General features: G+C 29.4%; 1 long non-coding RNA gene across 2 annotated transcripts; it reads right to left on the reverse strand.

The window, feature by feature from the left end:
- Positions 1 to 77: 77 nt before the first annotated feature.
- LOC139425374 (uncharacterized) lies at positions 78 to 8,065 on the reverse strand. Of its 2 annotated transcripts, none has more exons than XR_011636606.1 (2): positions 7,880 to 8,065; positions 78 to 422 (listed from the first exon to the last, which is right to left on the reverse strand). It is a non-coding gene; the product is annotated as an uncharacterized lncRNA (long non-coding RNA). The 2 variants fall into 2 exon arrangements; XR_011636607.1 differs by lacking the exon at positions 7,880 to 8,065 and adding an exon at positions 4,856 to 5,115.
- Between the last annotated feature and the right edge of the window lie 4,089 nt (positions 8,066 to 12,154).

Here is a 12,154-nt window from a genome sequence, read left to right on the forward strand (position 1 = left end):
AAATTAAATTAAAATAATACAATATTATTTTTGAAAACTTTAGGCTGTCTTGCTTTAGTTTAAAGAAAAATGCAAAATTTATAATTTAGAAATTTTATTTTGGATATAATAAAAAAATGCGACAGTGTTGTTTTCAATAATTGAAAAAAATTGGCTGTGTTTTAATGATACAATCAAAAATATATTATAAAAATAAAATGAAATACAAAATATTCCATATTTACATCAGTATGTTCTTTTAGGTACACATATTGAACAGCAATCACATTTGCCTTTTGTATCTCTTTCATTTATATTTCATTCTTGTATGCATTCAACAAACCTGCAGTCAGTTGTGCATTGCATATAAGCAGTACCAACAATAGCAAAAAGTAACAGAATAACTAAAATCTTGTTCATGATTTTTTCTTGAACTAAAGTCTCTGGAACATAGAAAGGAATTAATAAATGATCGAAATTTTGAGTAGTGTTATATGTCACATTTACAATTAGTTTTTACAAATATTTTTTTAACTATGATTCAAAACTGGATTATTCTGAATCTAATTTTCCTTGAAAAATACAATGCTAGGCAGAAAAATCAAACTCATATGAGAAAAAATGATGGAATTATTGTTCCATATAAATTTACGTTTTGTTCAAAAATTGTACACGGTGCAAACAAAGAATAAAAAACATACCGTTTGATTTAATAATTGGATCCAGGATTCAATCAAAAGTAAATACAACTAAAAATACAACTTTATGAAACGATTTGGCAGGAACTGGTTTAACTCAAATTTTGCATTTTGCGGTATAAAATTGCATATTTTAACATAATGTAAGTAATTGTTTATCATACAATTCAAACATTTTTCTTCTCCAAGCAAATTATATGATAAGAATATTAAATATTTACTAAAAATTATTTTTTATATGGAATTATCTTTGGCTATACAACTTTTATAATTGTGAGCAAAATTTAAATTTATTATTAGCTTAAAAAGTTTTTGAGATATGGCAAAATACGCTAAAAGTAAAATTAACTTTGAGGGGATCAAATTTTGTCCACATTCATGACCTAACTATTAAGATTTGTCTTGAGACCATATTGCAGTAATTCGTTATATTTTAGGTGTCAAAAATCCATATTCTTTGAAAAAAGTATGTTAATTGAAATAAAAAACGTTGTGTTGTCTAATTTCGTAACGTATGCACAGTCGGTAGGGCATATACCTATACGATACTAATTCCGCATCCGGCTTGCACCGACTACAGTGTTGACGTGAAATATCCTCAGTAGTAGACGGATCATGGGTTAGAGTCCCCTTGCGGTCAGACTAACCGTGGGAGGTTCTCGTGGGTCCTCTAGCGCAAATGAGGGTTAGTTCCATCAAAAAGTCTTCCACAGAGGCGAAATTTCTCCCATTGCTTCATCCAAGAGTTTCCTTGTCTTCTGGATTGGATTCAAAATTACAAGGTTACGGAGTTAAACATTAGAAATTGTAAACCCAAAAAGTTTGCATGTGTTAACAGTTGTCTCTCTGAGTAAATATGTAAATGTATATATTCTGTGAAAAAATACTAAGGCAATGCATTTTTCAGATTTGAGAAAAAATACATCGAAAAAGATCAGTTTTACCATTACTGGTATATGCCCTATAGACTCCCCCTAAAATATCGGTTGCAATAATCACTCAACATATTCGTGGTCACCCCGTTGAACCATTACGCTTGAGTCCTAGATAGTGGAGATCCAATCATTAGATCAAAAGCTATTCAGGATGGTCAGTTAAATTTTTCCCACACTGTACTTGTATTTTAAAGATAAAACAAAGTTGTAGGATAGATCTTTGTGATAAACAATTATCACACATTGTGGCAATCAATTTTAAACTATTTTCACACATTTACTTATAAAAAAACGAAAAAAGAAAAGAAAAGAAAGAAAGAATGAAAAACTAAGTATTTAATATATCACGGATCTAGAAATTGTGTAGGTATAGATTACTCAAAATCCTTCTAAGCAAAAGCGAACACTGTATACTATGCGAAACTAATAGCAGCATATTTTCTTATTCGTCAATTAAAAATACGGAGTTGTCCTTTAATCGATTCAAGAACAAGACAAATGATATAAATTGTTTTACAGTAGTTATGGGAATTTTATGTAATTAAAATAACGTGTTATTATAACAAAATATATAATTATTTCTAATTGTATAAAGATATCTGATTACTGTGAAAATTTTTTGGCACTCTTAGTGCTGGTATTTTTTGCCGACAATTCTATTTTTACCGGAATATGTTATAGATATTAAATATAATATTCCGTAATTTTTACAATACTGATTACAGCAAATGAATAATTTACTCAAATAAGTAAATAATATTACTCTCTAAGTTAAGATATAATATTTCACAGCAAACTTGATTTTACGGATGACACAACCAAAGTGCCAGTACTTTATATCGTTCATACATTATAGGTAATTTGATCATTTGGTTCAGAGTGATTTACGGTGTATTGTGTCTTTTTCCAGGCATAATGAATTATTTTGATTTTTCCGCCCCCATATTGGTGACCTCCGGACGTGATTTGAACACGCAGTAACGCCCATTTCGCAAATATCTTGACAGTAGCTGACAGTAACGTCTACTTCGATAGATAGTCCACATTGAACAGTTGACTTGCTACTTGTGAATGCGACATAATCAACCTCCTCACTCTTTGCTGCTCAGTATCGTCTCGAATAAACACAACGTCAGCCAGCATACACTCAACTGCTAATGGCAACACAGGAGTGACTACGACTGTGAAGTTAATACACCTTTAGCTTTCAGCACTCAAAAACCCGGTGACTCTCTATCCCGGTCTTTCACAAATACAGCAACCAGTGGTATCCGTTCATATGATTCTATCCCTGATAAAATTCTGATGGGGGAGTATTGTGGCGTAACTACTTTTACGAAAATTAAACATCAATTCACTGGTATATAAGACATGCTAACTTGATTCAATCACGAGGTACCTTTTGATAGATGAAGGTTGGCATGGTCGATAACTCTGCCCCTACAGAGTGATTTGCGGTGCATTGTGTCCTTTTCCAGGCATAATGAATTATTTTGATTTCTTTAAAACTTTTATATATTAGGGGAACAGGAAAGTAATGTCGTTTCGGTACATTAAGTATTCGTTAGTCTTAAAAACAAATTCATTTTTTCACTCCCGATTCGGCATGGAAAGGTTGTTGCCAATGAAATTGAATACATTTTTGATTGAAAATGAAATCCTTATAACAAATATAAAATGCACAGAAACGACTTTACTTTCCGGTCCCAATAATAATTTTTTTACTTAGTAATAACATTAATATAAAATTTTAAACTTTTGAACTCTAATTATTATAAGCGTTTCATTCAACGATATTCAATATAATGTAAAGCGTTCGAATCGGAAAAAAGAAGAATAGAAATTCACATTTTCCGTTTAATAGAACTTTCGCGATTTAACACTTACTTTAATTGGTTGGTTTTAAGCGTGTTTTCAAAACTTATTTTTTAAACCTCTATAATTTTTGCTTTAAGTTTCAAGTTTATTTTAAATTAATTCTTTATTTAAGATATATTTATCTACACTTATTCTGTTCTTCACTACAATTGGAATACATTAAAAAAATTAAAATAAGCAATGAATAAATAATAAATAATTGTTTTTATTTAGCACATAATTTTTAATAAAAGAACACTTCAATTTGAAAGTAAAATTATCTTCTAAATAAAAGCTGTGTGCGTAAATTAATTAGATTACATCGTTAATGTTTACATATCTTATTTCTATTTCTTTAAGACTTAAGTGAATGAATGGTTGACGCATAATACTTATATTGATATAATTGAAATCTGGCTTAAGGAAACCATAATAAAAATATCAACTTTTTAAGGTTAGAGGATGAAAGTTACTTAAACTATTACTTTTACCAATTGTAGTTATTCGTATATATTACAATTGAAACTCTTTACCCGGCAAATATCAAGTATTATAGCTATAAATTATTTAAACTCATTTTTATTACGATAGATTTTGCTGAGAGTGTATTTATGTTACTAGGCAAAAAATAAATTATCAGAGAAAAAAATTATTACATAGTTATTTCATTTAAGAAAATCATATCAGAGGAAGAAAAGAAAAGGGAGGACATATTTTCTTCTTCTCATACTGTAAAAGATTCTGGACTAAATTACAGTAAAAATTACGGGCATTCAGTCTGCTGGTGCTTTTTTGACCGAAAATTCCATTTTTATTAGTACATGTTAAAACTCAAAACATATGAAATTTCGTAATATTAACAGTAAGGTTTTTCGTAAAATCACTGAATCACTATTTAAGTAAGAACGAAAATCACTATTTAAGTAAGTATTACTGCAGAAATTATGATATAGTACTGCACTATAAGGCTGGAATCTGCAGTAAAATGGATTTCCGGGTTTACGCACCCAAAATGCCGATACTTTATACTGTAATTAGATCTGGAATGTTTTCAGTGCGCATGATCATAGGAGCTCCATTTTTATATTTCGTTTTAAAATATTTCGTTATAATTTCAATTTAATTCAATTTTCAATTATTAAAATGTTTTCAAAAGAAGCGCCTGTACGTATAATATTTCTTTAAATAACAATGATTACAAGGTCATTACAAGTTCCATACTAATGATTGCACATTAGTTACTTGCATATTAGATATACTTAGTTTTACATATTAGATATAAAAAAATCGTGTTAGCAAACCGTGTATGGTTCAGCGTGTAAAAACCGCAAAAACCATATAATTATTATTACTAACAAATTTAAAAATACATCAATTGGTACTCACTTTAATTGTAAAAAGGTAATGAATTTTCTCAAAAAGGTTTTAAGGATGTAATGCGTTAAGCTTTTTCAAGTTACTTTTATTCCATTATTGTTGTTTAATCAGATTGGCTTCTGTCAAATTTTGAAAGTAATAGATCAAACGGAAATTATAATGTTTTGAAAGCACGAAGAGTTGCGAAATGTCTTACTAATTCAATCTTACTATTATCTAATATTATTATCACGAAAAGTATTAAAAATGCTATAGGATGACATCCGACGTTTTGAAATCGCACAGATTTGTATATGTCATTAAACGAATACGATGCATTTTTATGAGTATCTACAGTTAGACATTCTATATATTTTTCCTATTTTCAAATCACTAAAGCAAAGGCATTATCTGTTTGATCTTATGGTAGAAAAAATTTCCAATTGATTAATTTTTAAGATAAACTTTACGTTCCCAAGACTATTTGTTTTTTAATTTTATTTGTATTGCTAAACTTTCATTTCAAAATATTGAAAATGAATTATGTCGAAAAGCTAGTCGCGTATCGCAACATTTATATTAAGTACCAAGATAAAATCAATATTTTTAGGATAATTAAAAAACGTTTTCTTTCAAATCATTTTTAAGACAAGAGCTTAGATCTTCCAGTTATTTATTTCTTATAAGTTAGCAGTTTAGGGAACAAAATTCTGGTAAATTTAAAGCAATGCATGTAATGAAAATTCTAGTTAAAATCATTTTCCTGGCTTATAAAACCAAAATATTCGGTATTTTTAAACTATTATTTTGATAGTTTTTCAGTTCTTATGGTATCGGTTTAATAGAAATTTTGGTTCTAAGGACTAGACTTTTAAAACCAAGTATAAATAATAGTTTCTTATTACCACACATTTTATAAACAAAAAGAAGGAAAAAAACTAAGAACTTAACAGAATAAATAGTTTTATCACATGCTCTAAGGTATCATAATGAATTTACAATTTTAGATTTACCAAATTTTTTACGTGCCATAAAAGTATATTTTATTATTAATTTCAACAAAATTATTAACAAATCACTTTGCAAAAAATTACAGAACGTTTTGATGCTTGCGTAGAGTCAGAGAAGAGGTAAATTTTACCAAAATCCTGGTAGTTTTGACAATACTTTTTTCTCAGGGTAAAATGGAAAAATTAAAAGTATGGTTTTAATTTGAATTGAAATGTAAAGTTTAGTCTTATGATACATTTTGCTACATATAATTTTACTTATAACCATAATTTTACTATTTTTAGTTTATATTTTTACATTTATTAATTTTACTTTAAATCTTTACTTTTACTTTGTAAGTGACTTTAATAGAAATATTAGCCTGGTTGATTAACGAAACATTAATGTTTTTTGATGCACTTTTACAGATACTTGGTTTTGCCTAAATCAATTATGGGAATTTCAAATCTGAACTTAGTTTTGCTCCTTAAGTTACAGTTTTTTGTTAAATGACATCTTTAGTTTATTTTGTCGAAATGTACAAGTTTAAAAACGATATAAATAACAGGGGATGATGTGAATGTTGTGACAAATTTATAGGGAAGATATTTTGATTGAAATTTCACAAGACGCCATGCCTGGAAATGTCACTGTACGCGTCTAGGGCTGCTTCCCTACTACGTCCTGTTCACAAGTGTACGAAGAAATACTTCATAATAATGAGGCGACCTTAGCGACGTTAGAAGACTTTTCCATGCATGGGTTCCTATTCAATTTTTATCGTTATGATGTGCTCTAACTCTTCAGAGAGTGGCGCAATATTTATGCCATCACCTGTTGTATATAACGTAAAACTTGTACATTTCAACAAAAGATAGAGTAACAAAATCATTCAGAATTAAAAGGAAAATGATGATTTGAGAAGGAATCAAATGGTTGATTTAAAATCTATGATACAAAACTATCTATGATCTGTTAAAAAAATATCAGGCAATGATAAGAAAATACAGTAAAACCTCACTCCAACAATATTTTGGGGATCAAATAAGGAGATTGTTGTAGAGGGATATATTGCTATATCGAGGACTTACATACTTTGGGGACAAAGGATTTTTTAAACATTTTATTGTTATATATGTATTAACTAAAAATGTATTTATATATTATGCAAAAATTTAATTTGCAGAGTGTGAATTATCGTTAAATATTGGAAACAATTAAAAACTTTTCTGAAAAATGAGACCGTAAACATGCCAGAAAACCGCTTTTATTGAAAATAATCTGATATTTTTGTTTGTTTATTCATTTTCTTTTTTGACTGTCAAGACAACCAACAAAGTATGCATTGAGTCCAAAGCACGAGAACGATTTTTTTTTTGTGGAAAATGAAATCTAATCAGATAGGAATGTTACATCTGTGACTTCTTAAGAGATAAGGGAGGCAATTCTAAGAATGGATGTTCGTGGGGTTGTCAGCAGTGAGTCTTCTCTTTGACAGAAAAGATGAAAAAAAACGGTAAAAATGATAAAATAAGATTTTTTACATTATTTGAAAACTAAAAATAAATAGCGAAAATAACGGAGAAGAAAAAAATGTTTTACAGGGGTTTTTCGCTTCAGAGAATATCGTAATATTGAAAGGAGCAGTACATTAATTCACATGCAAGTTTGTCGGGACCACGAAACATTATCGTAATAAAAAGAGTTATTGTTGCATTGGATATCGTAGTAGCGAGAGTTCAATGTATCTGTTCCTCAGTGCTACAGATAAAATAAAACATCTGAAAAATCTTTTGTTTTGACCTCAGAAAGATATTTTGTTAAGCGTGGCAAATTTCATAAATTTCAGGCTCAGTTACAGGACTTCTTTGTAGTCTTCTCCAGGAAGATATAATTTGTATTTTGAAATCACCTAGAAACAATTGCAGAGAAACATCTTCGATGTCAATAATTTTGTATTCAGTCAGCTTATCATTGAAGCGTAGTATTTTTTTTTAATGATTTTTGGTAATTTCAGGTGATGTTACATTAAATCTTATGATACCTTATCTTAAGATGCCTTACTTAAAATTTTAAGATGAAAGCCCAAGTGTCAGTACTGAATAGCAGTTTCCAATTCGTACATCATAAATCATGTTCACATAGCATCAATTTTCTCCTCTGCTAAATATTTTGTATTTCAGAAGCGTCAATTTTGTGCTATGTCAAGCAAACATCGAGGTTTTGTTGAAAATCTTCCCAATACCTCTCACGGGCCTATTAGAAAAATCGTATCAAATTACAGTAAAAAGTACCGATACTCTGTGCTGATGCTTTTTACTGTTTTTTATAAAATGGTAGAATCTATTTTTTCTGGAACATGCTACGGAACAAAAAATCTGATCTACCGTAAATTTTTCAGTAACAATTACCGTAAAATCGTTCTAATTAAATGTGCTATCTCCATACTATAATTTGATTCAGAATTTCTTACAGTGTATGAATCCCCGGTAAATTTTGTATGTCTCTCCGCTCCTAGTAAACATTTTTAAAATGTAAGCAATTTTTTATTTACTTTGAAGATATCTTTATTTTTTTCCCAAAATATGTTTAATTTTTTGGATTGTAAGTTTTCTTGCCTTCTTATTTTCCAAATTATACCTAGCTTGAGTTTTAAAATTGACTTCACAAAACTTGAGTCCTTAGATAGCTTATTGCTCGTAATAGCTCGATGGATTAGTCAGGATTACTGCCATTTGATGAGATTATATTTTAGGTTTAATTCACTCTTGAAAACGAAGCAAATTAAACTTTCGTTAAGAAATTTACTCTTTTTTTCTATATGTAAGCTGTATTTTTTTAATTTAGTTCAGATCGGAAATAATTTATCTTTCTCGAATTGTTTTTTTTTCTTTTTATATTTTTAAAAATTCCATCATAGGTGTTAAAACTTATATCTGAAAAGATTGGTCTTTTCTTTATTTTCCTTTTTAATTACTTTCAATATCAACTGTTTTAGATTATAAAACAAACTTCTGGAGAAAGATAAATCAATTTTGTTACATAAATTACTTTAAAAAAAAGTCAAAAAAACATGCGTGAGAGCAGGACTTAAAATTACAACAGACTTTCAGGAATCTTCTTCCTTAAATTGATCATTATTATCCCTGAGATGGATGGTGAGATTTTATTTTGTAATTGAACTCGTCAAGCCCGAGAATTATTATTTTAGGCTTCTTCCTGCTGGGTGCTTCGCACACTAGTTTCGCTTCAAATTAACAGTCATTAACCATATATATATATATATACTCATATAATCGTAATTAAAAAAAAAAGAAATTAAATGAAGTTATTATAAATGATATTATTACGAAAAAAGTAAACAAGTTCATTTATATTATCAACTTTTGATTTTTTCAAAACATTGAAGTATGATAACAAAGTGTACTTACGAATAGATGACTTGCAAATAAAATCAAATTCGACTATTTATCAAATAATACCAAGACATTTTAAAATTCAAGATTAACAAAATTTATGCATATATATCTTTGTTTGATCAGATTACTGAATCATAAAATATAATTGCGATTTATTTTATGAAAGGAATATATCAAAATTATCATATCCTCAATTTCACAATAAAGTCATGCAAATATTGTTTCAAGTACGCTATATAAAGATTGATGAACTTTGAAATTCATGTAATACAGCACAGTAATCAACATTTTTGTCCCAACTACATTAATCCTCTAAAAGTTTTTCCACATTTGAAATTTCTCCATGATATATTGAAAACATTTAGCTCAGCAATAAGTGAAGTAAAATAAGAGAAAACAATGTTAACAACACACGTTTCTACATTAGAATAAAATTTGCAGCTGCTGAAGAGTCTTAATCATGTGTGGTCCGCAAAATTCAGAAGTTTGTTCGTAATTATACGAATTTTACATCCATTTTCAATTCGGATAGTTGAGCCAGAATTTAATGTAATTAAATATTTATTCGAATGAGATAATATATATTTTAAAATTTATTTCAGCTTGTTTCGTCACTTTAATTCTGTTCTTCTAGTCTTCATTCCAATTTCGTCATCTAAGTTAACAATATCCCACACAGAATTTTGATGAGATTGAGTTGAGGAAACATTTTCGTCAAACATTTGAGAATTCGCGTTTCGTCCGAAATCACCTGATTTAGCTAGGAAAATATTCTCAAAATTAACGAAACAATTGAGAAAAAAAACGAACTAAAAGAAATTAATGAAACAGCTTTGCAATTTTTGGATCACCAAAAATGAGAACTTTATTTCTGAGACCTAACAACAACTTTGGTAATGAGCTTTTAATCAATAGAGACAAATTAACTATATAAAATTCTCCCTTACCATGTTTTCCTCCTGTTTAGATAATTAAACCTTTGTAAGTAAACTTTAGAGTAAGTGTTCCTTTACTCTTTTGCTTTATGTTTAATTAAGGAAATCAGTATCAGTTGAAATTGATAATACAAAATTAATTAAATTGTAATTATAATCCGGTCTTTAAAAAAAATTAATAGGGCAATTCCATATGTGACGGAATGACATTTTGACTTGCATGATGACAATTAATTGAAGTTTCTATGCATCTAATTNCGCATAATATATTTATTTTATTAAACCGTCTCCGATTAAGGAGTTAGCCCACCTTTTTAAAAAAATTGAAATTAAGCAATTCGAAATTTTATAACCATTGTTGACCAGCCAACCAAATTTAGGGTTCACGACTACTAATGTTTAACTCGAAGCTTTGTAATTCTCAACCCAATTCAGAAGCCAAGAAAGCTTTTGGATCAAGTATTAGGAAAAATTTGAATTCGCGGAAGACATTTTAATGCAACTAACCCGCATTTGCGTTGCATGGAGAGGGAAACCCTCCACGGTTAGCCTGACGACAAAAGGATTCTAACTTATGATCCGTCTACCACGGAGGATTTCTTTTACGTCAGCACTTTCGTAAGTGCGAGCAGGGAGTGAAATTCGATTTGACCAGCTATCGTTGGGGCGAGCTCGGGCACTTCTAAATTAAAAAAATTTCAGTCACAAATCAAGAAAATATGCAAGTAAAATAAACTCATATTGAGCCGTAGTGGCTCAGGGGATAGAACACTCGCCTCCCAGTGAAGTGACCTAGCTAGTTTCGAATCCTGCAATGGCTGGAATTTGAATTCAGCATCCGGCTCAGCAGTGCCAACGTAAAATCCTCAGTGGCAGATGAATTTTGGGGTAGAATTCCCTTGCGGTTAGGCAAACTATTGGAGGTTTTCGCGGTTTTCCACTCCATGTAATGCAATTGCCTGTTAGTGTCATTAAAAAGTCCTGCACGAAGGTGATTTTTTTCCAATACTTGATCCAGGAGTTCTCCTGTCTCTTATATTGGGTTCAAAACTACAAGATTATGGAGTTGAAAATTGGCCGATTGGAAAATTGGTTCAAATTTATTAAACAAGGATAATGTTGATAACGACCTTGAAAATTTTTTTTAAATATCTGGGAGAATTTTATAATACATATTTCAATGTTATAGAACTTTTTATCAAAATATGTGACAGAAAAATGTTACTCCGCAGTAGAAAAGAAATTAAACTTAAAACTCCATTAGAATTTTTTACTTTTATAATCAATCTCGAATGGAGAAGATGTTTTTCCAAACCTGAGAGCGGCATTTAAAATACTCCTGACTATCTCAGTATCAATTGCTAGCTGCGAACGGTCGTTCAGCAAATTAAAATTAATTTTGACAGATCGCCTAAGTGACCTAGCATTTTTAAGTGTGGAAAGAGAAAAATTTTAAATGATCAATTTTGATGATATTATTGATACATTTGCTTCATCAAAAGCACGGAAAATTTAGACATAGTAATTAGTTTTATTAATGTATTATAATCATATGATTATTAAATATATGTATCTCCTTAGAGATAATAAATATTTACTTTTTTATTGTTTTAAAACTGCGTGTTTTTAAAATATTTCTTTATAAATATGTAAAATAAATAATAGGTATCTTTTGAACTAATTCTAGATGATCATATACATTTCAAAATCTAGATTTGTTCTCTCAACTACATTTTTTGTCTCAAATTTAAAGCCTAGCTTAAGTCTATGACTTTATTTATTTTACTTTATTTATTTATTAATTTGAGAGTACATTTTACATATAATATTATATGGTTTTTGAATGGGGTGGGGGCTCTAAAAGGGTTATTGTGCCCCGGGAGCGAGTTAAGCTCGCTACGCCACTGTTCCCGACAAACCAAGACGTGATGCAATAACGGCCTTCCTCTTATATACAGGCTACGATTCTTTTTCTGCTCACTTAT

The sequence above is a fragment of the Parasteatoda tepidariorum genome, chromosome 4 (genome assembly GCF_043381705.1).
Source record: "Parasteatoda tepidariorum isolate YZ-2023 chromosome 4, CAS_Ptep_4.0, whole genome shotgun sequence".
NCBI lineage: Eukaryota > Metazoa > Arthropoda > Arachnida > Araneae > Theridiidae > Parasteatoda > Parasteatoda tepidariorum.